The sequence below is a fragment of the Petaurus breviceps genome, unplaced genomic scaffold, assembly GCF_028583685.1.
Source record: "Petaurus breviceps papuanus isolate PSGF00001 unplaced genomic scaffold, PetGlider_PUasm1.0 220, whole genome shotgun sequence".
NCBI classification, from domain to species: domain Eukaryota; kingdom Metazoa; phylum Chordata; class Mammalia; order Diprotodontia; family Petauridae; genus Petaurus; species Petaurus breviceps.
Window position 1 is genome coordinate 9,686,062 of NW_027185876.1, and position 15,408 is coordinate 9,701,469.

General features: G+C 40.2%; 1 long non-coding RNA gene across 1 annotated transcript in view; it reads right to left on the bottom strand.

Annotated features, from left to right (window-relative positions):
* Positions 1–15,408, bottom strand: part of LOC138166187 (uncharacterized) — a 448,414-nt gene that overhangs the window by 40,540 nt on the left and 392,466 nt on the right. The window contains exon 4 of the long non-coding RNA XR_011169564.1: positions 12,347–12,453. This is a non-coding gene — a long non-coding RNA (uncharacterized lncRNA). The remainder of the gene's footprint in view (positions 1–12,346; positions 12,454–15,408) is intronic.

Sequence of the window (15,408 nt, forward strand, 5' to 3'; positions counted from 1 at the left end):
CGTACGTCACTAAGTGTCTAAAATCTCATGCAGCTAGTGGTATTGCTGACAATGATTGCCACTGAGTTTAAAAAGAAAAAAACATTCCAATGTATAATAAACACCAATAACCCCCAGCATACTGAAACAAAAAGAACAAAAGAGCAAGTATGACATTTGTTTTTTGCTACAAATTGGTGAGAATCATTTGTTAGATGCAGATGTTTTTACCTAGGCCTCATTTGTAAAAGTCATGGCATTAAATGAAAAGTATATTGGTCCCATAGAGAAGAAGGGCAGTCACAAATGTTTGCCCTCTGTGTTATCACTAACTTGATTTGCCTTTTATTTACTTATTACCCCAACACCAATTTCTTGGGTTTGACTTGGACAATAGCACAGTAGAGTAACAAAGACAATTCTGGTCTTGTTAAAATAGTAGCTTCAGTAAGGAGCAGGGGGATCCTGTGATTGCTAGCCCCTCTTCTTTTTTTACCTACTTCCACAGAGTCCCTCTCAGTTACAGTCATTCTCAGTTACAGAACACTTGGGTTCATCTTAGACATCTGACAGCAGGAGGTATCACATCATCTAAAACTGAGGGCCAACCTCTTAAGAAAGTTCCTTGGTGAAGAGTTTCAGGAGGGAGAGCTGAATGAAACTAAGAATAATAGAAACCTAGATTGGGAAGGGGGACCTCAGAGGTTATCCAGGCCAATTCTTGCCTTTTGGGGGGGGAGGGGCAACTGGGGCTAAGTGACTTGCCCAAGGTCACACAGCTAGTTTTTTAAGTTAAGTGTCTGAGGTCAGATTTGAACTCAGGTCCTCCTGACTCCAGGGCTGGTGCTCTTTTCATTATGCCACCTAGCAGCTCCAGGCCAATTCTTACATAAGGGATGAGTCTACTTTCCAACATCCCCAAGAAATAGTCGTCTGGTCTTTGCCTGAACACGTTCAGGAATGGAGAAGTCCCTTCTTAACAAAGCAGGGACTTTCCATTTTCCTTCTACTCTAATTTTTGGGGAAGTTTTATCTTACATTGAGCCCACATCCATATCCCATAATTTCCATCCTTTGTTCCTAGTTCTGCCCTCTAGAGCAAAGGAGAACATCTTCTTCCTTGACTACAATATGTGAAGATGATGATTTTGTTCTTTCTCAGTCAGCTTTTCTTCAGTTTAAATAATCCTCCATCCTTCAAATCATGGTTTTCCTTAATCTAGGTAGTTCCAGTTCTGTCTCAGGTGAAGCCTTCTATAATTTTTAGAATTTGGGGATCACAGAATCTTAAGCGTTAGACTTTGAAGTGACATTAGAGCTAAGCAGCCCAAGCCCTTTATCGTTCAGATCACAGAAAATCCAAGTCAGAAGCCAATTTCAGAAGCCATCTGGTTTAATCTGCAGCTTTCCTACCTAAAGTACCTGAAGCATTTCCTCTCCAACATACTTGGCAAGGAGTAATCTAGCCTTTGCTTGAAGACCTCCATTGAGAGGAAACCTGCTTCTTTCTGGAGCAGAATTCCACAGTTGGATAGTATTAATTCCTAGGAAATCTTTTTCTCACATCAAGCCTAAATTGGACTCTTTGCCACTTGTAACTGTCGTTCCAAGTTCTGTCCCTTGCGGCCAGATGGAACAAGTCTAACAAGTTTCCTTTTCCAGGAAGCAGTCCTTCAAATGCTTGAAAACAGTGGCCATACTCCTAAGTCTTCTCCTCTCCAGATTCCACAGTTTCTTCAATTGCTCCTTTTATGGAATGGATTCTTTTGCTGTCCTGATTACCCTCCTTTGGTCACTTTCTGTCTTATCCTAAAAAGTTTTATCTAGAACTGATTGCAATGCCTCAGATGTGGTCTGACCAGGGCAAAGTATCATGGAATCAGAGAATTTTAGATATGGGAGGGACTTCAGAAGTCATTTAGTCCATCAATCATTCAATAGTTCAATCAACATGCATTTATTAAGCATCTACTATATGCTAAACTGCAGGTTATACACTGGGGTTAATAGTCCCTGTCTTCAAGGAGTGTCTAATCTAGACAGGGAGACAAGTATATACATAGGTCTACAAAAATAGACACAAAATGATGGGGGAGCACTCTCATCTGGGGGTAAGGTAGGGATCAGGAAAGGCTTCATGAACAAAGTGATGCCTGAGAAAAAATCCAGCAAAAACCTCCCAAAGGATCCCCAGGACAACACACCCAGTGGGGGCTGTCATCCAACCTTTGCTTGGAGATGTCAGGTAAGAAGGAAGCTGCAACTTTCCCAGGTAGCCCACATTCACTTTTGGACAGATGTAATAATTAAGAAGTTTTTCCCAATATCAAATTGATATTTGCTTCTTTAAAACTTCTGACCATTCTTCCTAATCCTGACCTCTGGGAACAATTAATCCCTCTTAGACATGGTGGCTATTCAAATACTTGCACACAGCTCTCATGTTCTCCTTCAGGCTTTCTTGCTCCAAGCGACATAACTCAATTATTTTACCAAATCCTCCTCTGATGGGGATGGAAGGCTCTTTACCATCTTGATTGCTCTTCTTTGCATCATTTCTAGTCAATGGCCTTCTTAAAACATGGTACCCAGCCAGACCACAATAATCTAGATGTGCAAGTAGTACCACAGAGGGCAGCTTATTCTTGGGAGTTATGCCTTCCCAATGCAGCCAAGGATCATATTACCCCTTTTTTGGCTTGTGGTTACCATATTGCACTGTTGCCTCATAGTCAGACAGGTCCATCTGAAGCTTTTATCATCTCCCTTTTCTTGGATGTTAAGTTTCTCTTAATAATGGTGAAACTGAGACCCAAGAGGTGAACAGAACTCAGGTCTTCTAATTTCAGATCTGGTGATCTTTTCAGCATAGCACAGTCTATGTTGCTGTAGTTCTGGGTGACCAATAGAATATTTGAAGGGTTTTGTGGGTTTTAGGGAAACCCATCCTTCATCCTAGTCAGGCACATGCCTTCTTTTTGGCTAAGGTCCTAACATGTGGACACATTCTCATCTACTCTGTATTTAAGGCAACCTTACATGTACGGGTTACAAGACTCATTTAACACGTAAGTCCAATTCACAAGAAAGTCAAGACATCACCCTCACAATGTCCTTGGCCCTCTTTGAAAATGAAGGAGGAACAGTAACCCCCTGCCTTGGGCCTGCCCTCAAGGAGCTTACAGCCTAGTAGATGAAATAAGATTCATACACATGCTATGAAACAAATCTGAATGATACTGTAGTCATGGTCCTATTTCTTTTTTTTTTTTTTGCCTTTTGGAGGGCAATTGGGGTTTAGTTACTTGCCCAAGGTTACACGGCTAGCTTATTTTTTTGTGTGTGGGTGTTAAGTGTCTGAGGCTGGAACCGAACTCGGGTCCTCCCGACTGTGGGGCCGGAGCTCTTAGTCACTGTGCCACCTAGCCACCCCTCATGGTCCTATTTCTGAGTTGCAGCAACTTGTAAAGATCATCTACCAAGTCTGGAGGGGTTGCAATTCGCATCAACGAATGGACTACACACATCACTAAAATGACTACTTGAAGTATTTAAGACAAGAGATGTTCCAAGTGTGATGAGCAATTGTAGAGGGAGAGGTCACTTTCGGGTGGGGGGGAGGACTCATGAAAGCCTTTATGGTATAAATAACAAATAAATTGAGATGTGGTAACAGGGAGGAGTATCAATAGGTCTAGATGAGGGACAGGAACAAGTCGACTCAGACATAGTGTAAAGTGGGGTCATAGATTTAGGGTTGTGGAAAGTACCTCAGACTAATGGTTAGAAGGCAAGATTGGGACTCAGAAAGACTTGAATTCAAATACTTCCTTGCACATTTACTAGCCATATGATCTCATGGGAATTAACTTCTTTGAGCCTTGGTTTTCCTTATCTATAAGATGGGAATAATAATCTTCCTTACAAGGCTGATGAAATTTTAATAATAATAATAATAACAGCTAACATTTATATAGTGCTTGCCAACTGCCAGGCACTATGCTAAACGCTTTACAGTTATTATCTCATTTGGTCTTTCCAACAATCCTGGGAGGCAAGTATTATTATTATCCCCATTTTACAGATGAGGAAACTGAGGCACAGACAAGGTTCAGTGGATAGAGTTCAGGGCCTAGAGTCAAGAAGACCTGAATTCAAATCCAGCCTCAGACACTTACAATCTGTGTGAGCCTGGGCAACTCACTTGGCCTCTGTCTGCCTCAGTGTCCTCAGCTACAACATGTAGATAATGACAGCACTACCTCCCAGGGTTGTTGGGAGGGTTACATGAGATGTTTGCAAAGCACCTCACCCAGTGCCTGGCATAGCCTTGGTGCTTTATAAATGTATATTCCCTCCTTTTTTTCCTTCCCTAAGGTTACATCAATTGGAAATGGCAGAGCTGGGGATTTGAACTCCAACCCTTTGCCCATCCAACATTCTTTTTCCCATACCAAACAACCTTTCAGATGACCAAACAAGAGATCTTGTAGAAACTGAATTGGCAAGACTTGGGCATTGGTTAGATGCAAGGTCTAAGGAGAAGAAAGAGGGTCAAAGAAGACACTCAGATTTTCCAGTGTGTGTGTGTGTGTGTGTATAATTTTCCTGTTGTTCTTGTTCAATTGTTTTCATTTGTGTCCATCTCTTCATGGCCCCATTTAGGGTTTTCTTGGCAAAGATCCTGGAGTGGTTTGCTATTTCCTTCTCTAGCTAATTTTGCAGATAAGGAAACTGAGGCAAACAGGGCTAAGTGACTTGGCCAAGGTCACATAGGTAGTGTCTGAGGCCAGATTTGACCTCAGGAAGATGAGTCTTCCTGACTCCACACCCTGTACTCTATCTACTGCACCATCTTGCTACCATTTTACCTATGCAATGTCATTCCATCATCATTGTGATCATTGCTAGCACTGATCTAGTGCCTTACGGTTTTGTGAAGTGCTTTCCATATAATAATTTATCATTTGATCATTCATATTCCTGTTATTATTTTATGTTCCCTTTTCACATTTCTGTGGCCTTGTCATAGCTGAGAAATGAACTCTCATGCGGCAAGATTCTGAACAGCCATTTGAAAGTCACTGAGATGCTGTGAATGAAAGCCTACCCCTTAGTGGGGTACATATGAGGAAGATGCAGGAAAAGACCCCAACCCCCAAACTGGACCATATAAATATCGACATTTGCTCCACATTTGATTACTGCTCTGTGGCCCTCCTGATGGACTCTTATCTAGAAAAACACACAGTATGATGATTTTTTTTTCTCCAAAGATCTGACATATGGTGAACTGGACTGTATTTCTTGAAGAGGAAAAAGGAAGTTACAATTTTAGGATTCTAAAATATTCAAGAAAAATGGATTTCTCTCAACTATTATATCTTAATGATGAGGGGAAGAAAGAAGGGGGAAAAATACACAACTCAGCTATAATTAAAAGGCATTGCATTTATAATACCCAAAGGGTAATGTGGCATGAAACCTGGGTACGTGACCCAGTAAGATTCACTCTGATTTTTCCATCACATTTTTACCCCTCTCCTCTTGAGTCTCCTAACGACTTCTAAGGGAGCTCTGGACCTAGAGGGAAATGCACAATGGAAGAACTGGTCTGATATCCCCCTACATATAGAAATGAATAAAGATTACAGATGCATGAGTTTCTTTCTTTTTTTTTTTTTGGTGATTTGGACTATATGACCTCAATTACTTTTCCCAACCCCCTATGTAGACTAATGCGTAGATTGAGATTAAACCAAAATTATGTAAAATGGGAAACAAGATATTAATAATTCCCAGCAATCATGTAACATAATAGAATTCATGTCTATTTTCATTGGCTCTAGTGAGTAAAATAAGACGCTAAATTAGTTTAGAGATTTAAAATTTATCTTTACCCTCCCGTGACCTATTCTCATCCTCCTCCCTGCCTTTGTGATATGATTGAGGCCATCCCAAGGGGACTCTCCGTCTTTCTCAAGCCCCTTCAGTAAAAGTTTGAAGTCTTAAATGGGAATTTTAGCAAAGTTTGAGATTGATGAAGCCATCCTGACAAGGGCCCAATGCACGAATCGGCTTGGCCCAGGCATGAATTAACCATAGGAAAAACAGGGACCTGGATCCATCATGCATCTTGTCATTCTTCAGTCAAACAGAGGGGCAAAGCAAAAGCCACCACATGTCACTGTTGCAAATGCTGGCAGGAAATATTTTTCCTGAGAGCCAGCCAGCCAGCGGCCAAGAATGACACTGAGCTTAACCAAAATCAGGGAAGGAGCTGGGATGCTGGCAGAGCCTGCTTCTCTGGCGGCCCTGCTCTAGTCTTTCTGTGTGTAATACAGACTAAGGCTTCCTGTTTGTCAAAGACATTTGCACCCTCCCCCACCTTCCCAAGAAAAGAGCCATGGCCTCCCGCAGCTGATCCCGTGTTGAAAAGTTTGTGTCAATGCTTCGGCCCCACCCTCCCTGGCTTGCCCACATACCAATGTGTTTTGGATTATTCCTGGAGATATGAAGAAGAGGCCTAATTGGGACTTCTGAATGAAAATTACCAAAAGAAAAAAAAAAGAATAGACTATCCACTAATACCCTAGATATAGCGCGTGTATTATTAGAGTCATAGAATTATCAGGAAGACACCAAAGTACAAAGAAATTATTTCATCTGTGTATGATTTTAAGCAAGCTTGGCTTGCTGTAAAAAGAGATTGTTAATGAAAACTACATTTCCCTCCCGGGGGTCTAGGCCATGTAGTCTCATATCAGGCAGCCCAAGCTTATTGCTGGAAAAATAGCTAAAGGCTTTGCCATCACCAGTGACGAAAGAAAGAAAGAAAGAAAGAAAGAAAGAAAGAAAGAAAGAAAGAAAGAAAGAAAGAAAGAAAGAAAGAAAGAAAGAAAGAAAGAAAGAAAGAAAGAAAGAAAGAAAGAAAGAAAGAAAGGAAGGAAGGAAGGAAGGAAGGAAGGAAGGAAGGAAGAAAGAAAGAAAGAAAGGAAGGAGGGAGGGAGGAAGAAAGATTAAAAAAAGAGCCTTCTTTTAATTGTAGTTTGTTTTTGCTCATGTTTGGAAGAAGACAGGCAAATGACATGGAAACTATCTTGCAATTATTAAATTAATGAAATGGCATTTGAAAATCTTGAAATATAAATGGCTAAAAAAAAATTCTAATGGTATTGTCCATTCTTGCCTCTGATGTATTATCTTTCTTTTTCCATTTTTTTTAAGGATTCGATTTTCAATGCCCTGTGGAAAATTGGGCATGGAACCTCAAAGACAAACGTGAGTGGGGATTTATTGGGAGTTACAAGGGAACAAAATCTCAGGCTTTGGGGGAGCTTGGCAAGAAAGAATGTGCCCCCTAGGAAAACCACAACTCTGGCAAATGGCGTGCACTTATTTATTAATCCATGTTTACCCCAGAGCCTAGGGAAATGACTTCTTTTTCTTCCTCATCTTTGACATTTCTCTTACCAACCCATACACACCATGTCGAAGTTTAGCCGACAGGCCATTCAACACATTGTGTTTAGTTAAATGGAAGTGCCTTACTTTGTGAGAAAAGCCCCCTTGCCAAAAAATATAAACAGCACTAGCTTTGATTAATATAAATATTTTAAAACCAGAACACTCTGTTACATCTTACCAAAACAATCCTCATGTTGCTGATGGGGAAGGGGAAAAAAAAGGGAAGGGGGGGGGGGCTTTCATGCATCAGCTGGACCCAACAAAATACAGCTGCAGAAAGAAATTTTAAATAAATATGAATGTGTTGGCCTTTTTGCCAGGGCCTGTGTCCTTAGGCTCAAAGGGAATTGTTGTCCAATGCTTTTCTGTTTCATTAGGAAAAATGAAAAGTTTTTTTTTTAAGTAACAGTTCCAGTTGTAGGGCATCCTATTTAAATTTCAAAGCACACTAATTAAAAGAGGCCATTAAAACTGGTCTTCCTGCCCACTTTTAAGGTTTATTTGCTAATAAGCAGCTGGACAAGAGATGTGTGGAGTGAATAGTTGAAGGCGGGGAAAAGGACTGACAATTCCAGGGAGGGATGGAGGGGGAGGGGGGTTTTTTAGGGCCCATTTGTCCTGAATGGTAAGACTGCCAGTATAAAAGCAAATCCTTCTACCTTAGAAGATTAATTCTGAAGGAGGCACTCTTGGGTCAGAGTATACATAAGCGTGTGCCTAATCTTGGAGAAATCAGGCTATTTTCTCACAGCAATTAAGCAGAGGTCTAGGGTTTCACCCACAGTGTATTTAAACACAGGATACAATTAAACCCCAAAGTATGAATATCTTTGCTGTGCAAAATTGCCCAGGAAATAGATTTTGCCCTCTTTCAAATCAAAAGCAAGGCACATGAAGGGGATACCTGGACTCTGCAATAGACTCCCTAGAAATAAATGTGAGAGGTTCCTTCCTAATTGTGAGTGCTTTATGTACCTATGAATATTGCCCATGTCTCCTTCACATATTTGAGGAAGAAACGGAAGATGCATTTTCCAGTTGCTGAATGGTCAATAGCATCATGCCTGTATGAAGAAGACTGTTTTAACTCTGCAGAGATTTTCCCTGGAAGGCCTGGCTTGGACAGCTTCCAGGCCTCAGGTCCTGAGAAACCAATATTAGTGTCCCACCAAAATCGGCCTTGGGAGCTTCACCACTGAGGTGGCAGGTGGAAAAGGGCACTTCGTTAAGAGAAGGAGGGTCTTGAAAGATTTGCTTTCCATTGTTCTGCAGTACCTTCTAAACAAGTAGAGAATCTTTCTGAGAAAGTGAATGCCACTTTGAAGCACTATTTGGAGAGGAGAGAATAAAATATTAAATGGACAAAGCCCGATTTGTTGCAAACCAATCTCCTACAGGCAAAAATCTTTTAATAATCCAAGGATTCTATTAAATAAACTATCATTCCCCCTCCCTGTCCTCAAGAACTTGGGGGAAAAATCCTTTGGGCGTTAATAGACTTTCACATGTATCACTAATATTATTACTACCCTTTTGTTTACACGTCAGATCTATAATCCTGTTGAGGTTGTCGCTGTGAGGAGGGGGGTGAGGGGAGGGAGTTTGGTGAGAGAGGGGATGGGGATAGGAAAGAGGTGGATAATTTTTCATTTAGACAGCTGAGTGGGATTTTCTATCACCATACTTGTTTGTACACAAAACAGCACGTTGTGCGCAGTGAGAAATCTTACAAGCTATGTCCTTTGACATGTTCTCTAAAACTGATAGCATTGTAACAGAAAGGCAAATAGAACGAATCATATGTGAATTATTATCTATGTGCATATATAAATATACACATATATACACACCTATGTACATATATACATGAATGACAACATGCAAAATGAACAGGGAGATAACTTTGGAGTTAATAATGAGGGCCTGGATTCCTCTCCTGCCTTTAACACGTACCAGCTGGGTTACTCTAGTAAACTTCCTTAACCTCTCATGGCCTTGGGCAAGTCTCTAAAACCATATATTGCAGAGATGTTACTCATCAACACTGGAAGCAGGGACAATTTACTCATTCATCAGGAGTTCTTTTTTTTTCGCTCTTTTGGAGGGCAGTTGGGGTTAAGTGACTTGCCCAAGGTCACATGGCTAGTTTGTGTGTTAAGTGTCTGAGGCCGGATTTGAACTCAGGTCCTCCTGACTCCAGGGCCGGTGCTCTATTCACTGAGCCACCCAGCTGTCCCAGGAGTTCTTGATACAAATGAAATCACAAATCTTCTCTGTCTCTGTCCCATTCTGTTTCTGTTTTCGCTCATTACTTAACACTTGTTGGGTTGATATAGGAACCTTCTAGTGTGGTAACTCACTCAATCATTGCAGATCAATTTGTTTACAAATTATTCGAAGTGATTTGTTTTGGCACTAAGACCTTTGGGACACTCTTTGGGATTTTCCTTGTGTTCTAGGTTACATGTCTTGTCCAGGGTCACAAAGCTAGTATTTGTCAGAAATGAGGTTTTGAACTAAGTCTCTCTGAGGCTACCCCTTGATGCTTTATGAGAAACTGCCATATATGTGTGTGTGTGTATGTGTACACACATATATATACATATGCATATACATATTCATTGTTTCTAGTCAGTAAATTTAAGATGCTAGATTAATTTAGAGCTTTAAAATAAATCTGTGGCCTCCTCTGACCAACACTGATATACTGAGAGGCACCGTGGAGGTGTGGGAAAAAGAAATGATCTATGCATCTGGACAGCCCCCTTACAACACATACTGGCTATGGAAGTCACTTAAGTTTTCAGGGGCCCTGGGCAAACCTCTAAGAGCATCTCAGAAATATAGATACATGTTCAACTAGGCATCGGTTGTAGCTTTTCTGAATGCCAGAACACCAAGGTTAAGGGAATCTGTGCAAAGAATTATTTCCACAAAATGTGCCATAAATGGTTTACACTCTGCTTGCCATGTGCTGAGGAATATGGGGTGGGGAGGGGGTAAATGGAGGCTCTTCGAATTTTCCTAAGTATTTTTTTAAACAGGACCCCTGCCTTTTGGAGTGGTTCTTGCTGATATGACTGGCAAATTGGACTACCATGTAACCTTTAAAAGTGCAGCATATCCCAAAACGAGTTACTTATTAAACAAATGTTCCTTTTTTTGAGTGTAACTGACCTTTAAATGATTATTTCTCAGCACTTGCAACAAAGGGAATCTCACCTCTCACCCTCACATTTTTTGATGCGTGGCAGCAAGTGGCTTCATGACCTTTTCACAACATATAACATGCTGTACAACACAAAATTACTCACAAACTCTAATGAACCCTGTTCAGAGAGGAAGTCCCATTTGCCTCTTTTCTGGTGGTGGTGTGTTACAGAGAGCACATGGGGAAAAGAAGCCCACAAACCTTATCATTCATCTGCATGGGATAACTTTTCACCAACTAGTAAATTTATTCAAAAAAGCGAAAAACAAAAAGCATTCCTTCAATGCACTAAATGCCCACTGGCTGCTGCTGACTGATCTCGGCCAAGCTTTGGCCCAAGCTCCCCTAACTGAGAGAAAACGAGAACCACATAAATATTGGTGTTTGATTAAGGAAAGTCAGTGTTCTGGGCCTGGAGCGTTGCAACATAGAAACCAATGGGAAATCCTTGGCCTTAATGCAATGTTTGCGCTTGAGCCAAACATAAATCTATGACTAGCATAGTGCCCTCTTTTACCTAAGCTGGTAGACCTGGGTAGTGACAAAAGTTTTTGACAGCGGATACTGATTAGATGCATTAACCTGAAGTGTCAGGGATTTTAAGAACTTGGTTGCCTCAGAAACAGTAACTTCAGAAAGGAACAATGTGGATAATGAGGCTATGTTTCTCATAATTAAGTGGAAAGGATCATTGGAATTCTGATATTTCAGAGAACGAATCTAATCTAGTGTGTATTTAGGAGGGCTGATGCTTTACTGGGAGCCCTTTACAGGTGCAAAGAGGTCTGAGCTTCTTCTAGGTCTAATGATCTTTTTCTCCAGCTAAGAGAATGGTTTACAGCTTAGTAACCTGGCCGCCATTTAAACAAGTGTCCCTGACCCAGGTTAATTTTGCTTTCAAAGAGAAGCAACCCCTAAGTCCCAAGAGGTTGAAGAATATATCTCTTGATCTACATATATGCGTATAAAATAGAGATAACATGTATGAGGATGCTGATATTTACATATTATTTGACTGTACAGAAAAATCTTAATGAATGCTAATAATTTCATAAAGGAAATCGAGGCCTCTTGAAAAATGATTTCCAAATTGGTTAAATAAGCTCAGTATTTTAAAAAGATTTCATCTTCTTGAATGCTAACTCCCTCCCCACCATGTCTGCATGTCATATAATCTCTGTTTTTCTTTTTCCTCTGTTCTCTCTGTCTGTCTGTCTGTCTGTCTCTCACACACACACGCACACACACATTCTCTCTTTCTCATTCTCTTGTACTTTCTTTCTGTCTTTCGTAGCAGGAATTATTTCCTCTGGCGGCTACCACAGTGTCTGACATACAGTATGCATACTATAAATGCTTGTCTGTCGCTCTCTGCATCCAGCTCTGTTTCTGTCTCTTTCTGTCTCTCCTTTCTTACTCGGTCTCTTTGTGTTTCCATTTCTGATTTTCTCTCCCTGTATGTCTGTATCTGTCTCTCTTCAGTTTTTTCTGCCTGTCTCTTGTTCTATCTCTTTTGCTCTCTTGTTCTCTGTGTGTGTTCTTGGTCTCTCTGTTTCTCTCTCTCCTTCTGTGTATATATGTGTTTAAACAAAAGCATCTGACTGTATGCACATCTTAAAGTAAGTTAGAAAGTAGCTTGAGGACCATGTCCCATGATTGAAAACAGTTTGAGAATGACTCTGAACTTACAGTTTTCCCTTCAGGTTCAGAATCAGTAATATTTTGCATAGCCTGCGGGGCAGACACAATCCTTCAGGAGTAGAATCAAAAGTAACATCCTCCGGAAAAGTGGGGTTCTGAAAGAGACAAAGGAGGAGCAGAAATCAGACTTACTTGGAGGTCTTTATGCTGGTCTTTCACAAGGCAAATCAGTCACTTGATTGGTGTGTAATCACAAAGATAAATAAACAACTTGGGAGTCTAAACCGATTCACTGTGAATTCTTTCCTGGGCCTTCTCGTTCATTAATGACTCACCCTGCTGACAAACAATCCGGGAAAATCAACAATCTTGGATGACACAGGGAGTAACAGTTGATATGTCTGTTCGCTATTTACATTCCTGAGGATGAATATTTATGACAGGCGATGCTCCTTCAACATACACGGTACCTCAGGCACTTCTCAGCCAGGATTATGTTGGAAAGGCCCAGACACTCACAACACATCCTTTTCACACTTGTCCTGCCCAGCTGCTAAATAGAGGCCTACTGAGCCAACATGGAGCCCAATGGAAACTGGCTTGAAGGAACTTTCTGCAGTGCCCTTTCTTTTCTGAGCCCCCCCTCTTTTTCTGTTTACAAGGATTTGACTTCAAAATAATATCTACCCCTCAAAAAGACTGACACCCCAATATTGGGTGAATTTTATTTTGCATTTTACTATTGGTTGTAAACAGGTCATGTGCTTCCCTCCTTGGGGTTGGTGAACCCGAGTTGTCTGTGTACAGACAGCTCTCCGGCCACAGATGTGACTGGTTAACTGTACAAGCAAGAAGGATAAATCCGTACAACAATGCTTCATTCACCAAGGAAATCTGTACTGGATTATAGCTTCTCTATGGTTAAGTCTGGTCTTAATTTACTGCTTTTATTCAGTTTTCAACCACAAACGAGCCCCTTATGAGGCATTCACTATGCAGAATTGACAACTCTTTTTATCTACTTGAAAAATATTTTTGGATAATAATTTATGGTTACAAAATATTTTAAGCAGTTTGAATAGTTATATTATATTCTCTCAATGCTTAATGATGCAGTATCCCCTGTAAAAATGGAATGCAGGGCAATCTGGTAATTTTACATACAGTATTTATAACAACAGAGCAACTTGGCCATATAGAAACACAAATAAAAAAATACACACACACAACCCTGCATATTTCATAGGAAGTCTTTAAAAAACATTTTTTAAGCCCTTAAATTGCATCTCAAGAGAAAATTAGAGTCTGGGGCAGTGACTAAAGGCTCTATATAGGGGGAGAAAATAACTTTGGCAAGTACCGTATTTTATTTATGGGCTATTATACTTGAAATGTATATTCAGAACACCCTTTGGAAGGGGAAAATCTGCAACTCTTGCTGAGGGAGGGTTCATATGCTATTTATGTTTTATACATGAAACCTAAATGTCATGTGAGTAGTTGTGTATTTTTCCTTCCGCCATCAAAGGTAGTCTCTCCATTTATATGCTGAATTAATGCAGTATCTTATTTGTAAAATCCATCTGAAGACGCTCATTAGTATTGGGCATCGGATGGTTTTCAAGGATTGGGTTGCCAGTAAGAATTGCTTTGGGAACTAAGACTGGCTGAAAGTGTTGAAGTCTTGCATTAATTTTTTTTTTTTTTTTGCCAAGTGCCGCTATCACAGCCTGTGTCAATTTCACTGCACATCCCCTAGGGGGATGCCAGCCATTGACACTCAAACTAGACAGAGCAGAGGGCTCATGCAAATGATGGGGAATGTATCTTATAAAAGGAGACAATGGAAACAATTTGGTCCCTGAGCTCTTCAAGACACCCAAGTTTCTTTTGCTTGATTCTCGATTAATTTAAGCTGTTGGCACCAGAAGCTTTACAACTTTACTCTTGGCAGAAATAGAATACTTTCAGACTCATTGATACTCAGGGATCCTTCCCATTACAGCATGAACTCCCTGTAGATAAACAAAGGGAAACATTCAGCAGAGGTACTTGCCGTGTTTTCCTCATTAGCGGATCCAGTGTCTTGAGCAGAGAATGAGTGTTTTGGGAAAAGCATTCTTGGCATTAACAAGAAAGGACATTGCTTTTACAAGCAGAACCACTTTATGATTTTCTAAGACATCTCTCTCCCGGTGCCATATGTAAATTGTGTTTAAGGGGGAAAAAAAAAGCTTACCATGAAAGTATGCATTACTTTGGGAAAAAAATTCACAGGCGTACTTCAAGAGAACAACAACAAAAAGATGAACTGTTTGCCTTCAGTTAGTTAAAAATGATAGCTTCCTTTATAAACTTGATTTCTTTGTATTCATGGTACAAACAGATTTCTTTTTTTTTTTAGTATTGGTTTTTTTGTTGTCGTTTCAATAAATTTTTACATGGCATAGGAGGGGCAGCCACCATTATTTAAGAACTTGCTATCTGGTCATCTTTATGAGATAACAGACTTATAGGTTCTCTAATCTACTCACATTGGTCTTGTTAGCTTAATAGAAACTATATGTGAGGTAGGAAAAAACAAAAAAACAAAAACACAACCTGAATGAGGTAGAAAGGTGATTAACTAAATAAGAAGCTTCAGCAAGAAAAGCCACCGGATAACATCATGTTTTGTTTTTTTATCCACCCTAAGCTCTGATTTTTAAAAATTTATTTAAAAAAAAAAGCGTTTCCTATCTTCTCCAGATTCTCTGTGTAAGTCTTCATAAACATAATACTAAAACTCTATTATCACAGGTTATGATGCTGTCCAATAACTTTGGGGGCAGCAAGGAGATATTGAGGATTTCACTATGAAATGCCCCAATTAGGCTGACTGTAGCTACGGGTCCATAATAGGGTCTGAGACGAGACGTTTGAAACTTTGGACACATCAAGTTAATTCTATTTAATTCATATGGTATCCATCCCCATAATATCCTCATATACTTCTTGGTGTCATTCAGCGAGAGGAGATCTTGGTCCCCATTCCTTGACTCCTCTTCCCCTTCCTAAAGAATTCATAGAACTTCAGAGCTAGAAGAAACCATAGAAATCTTGTAAGTCTC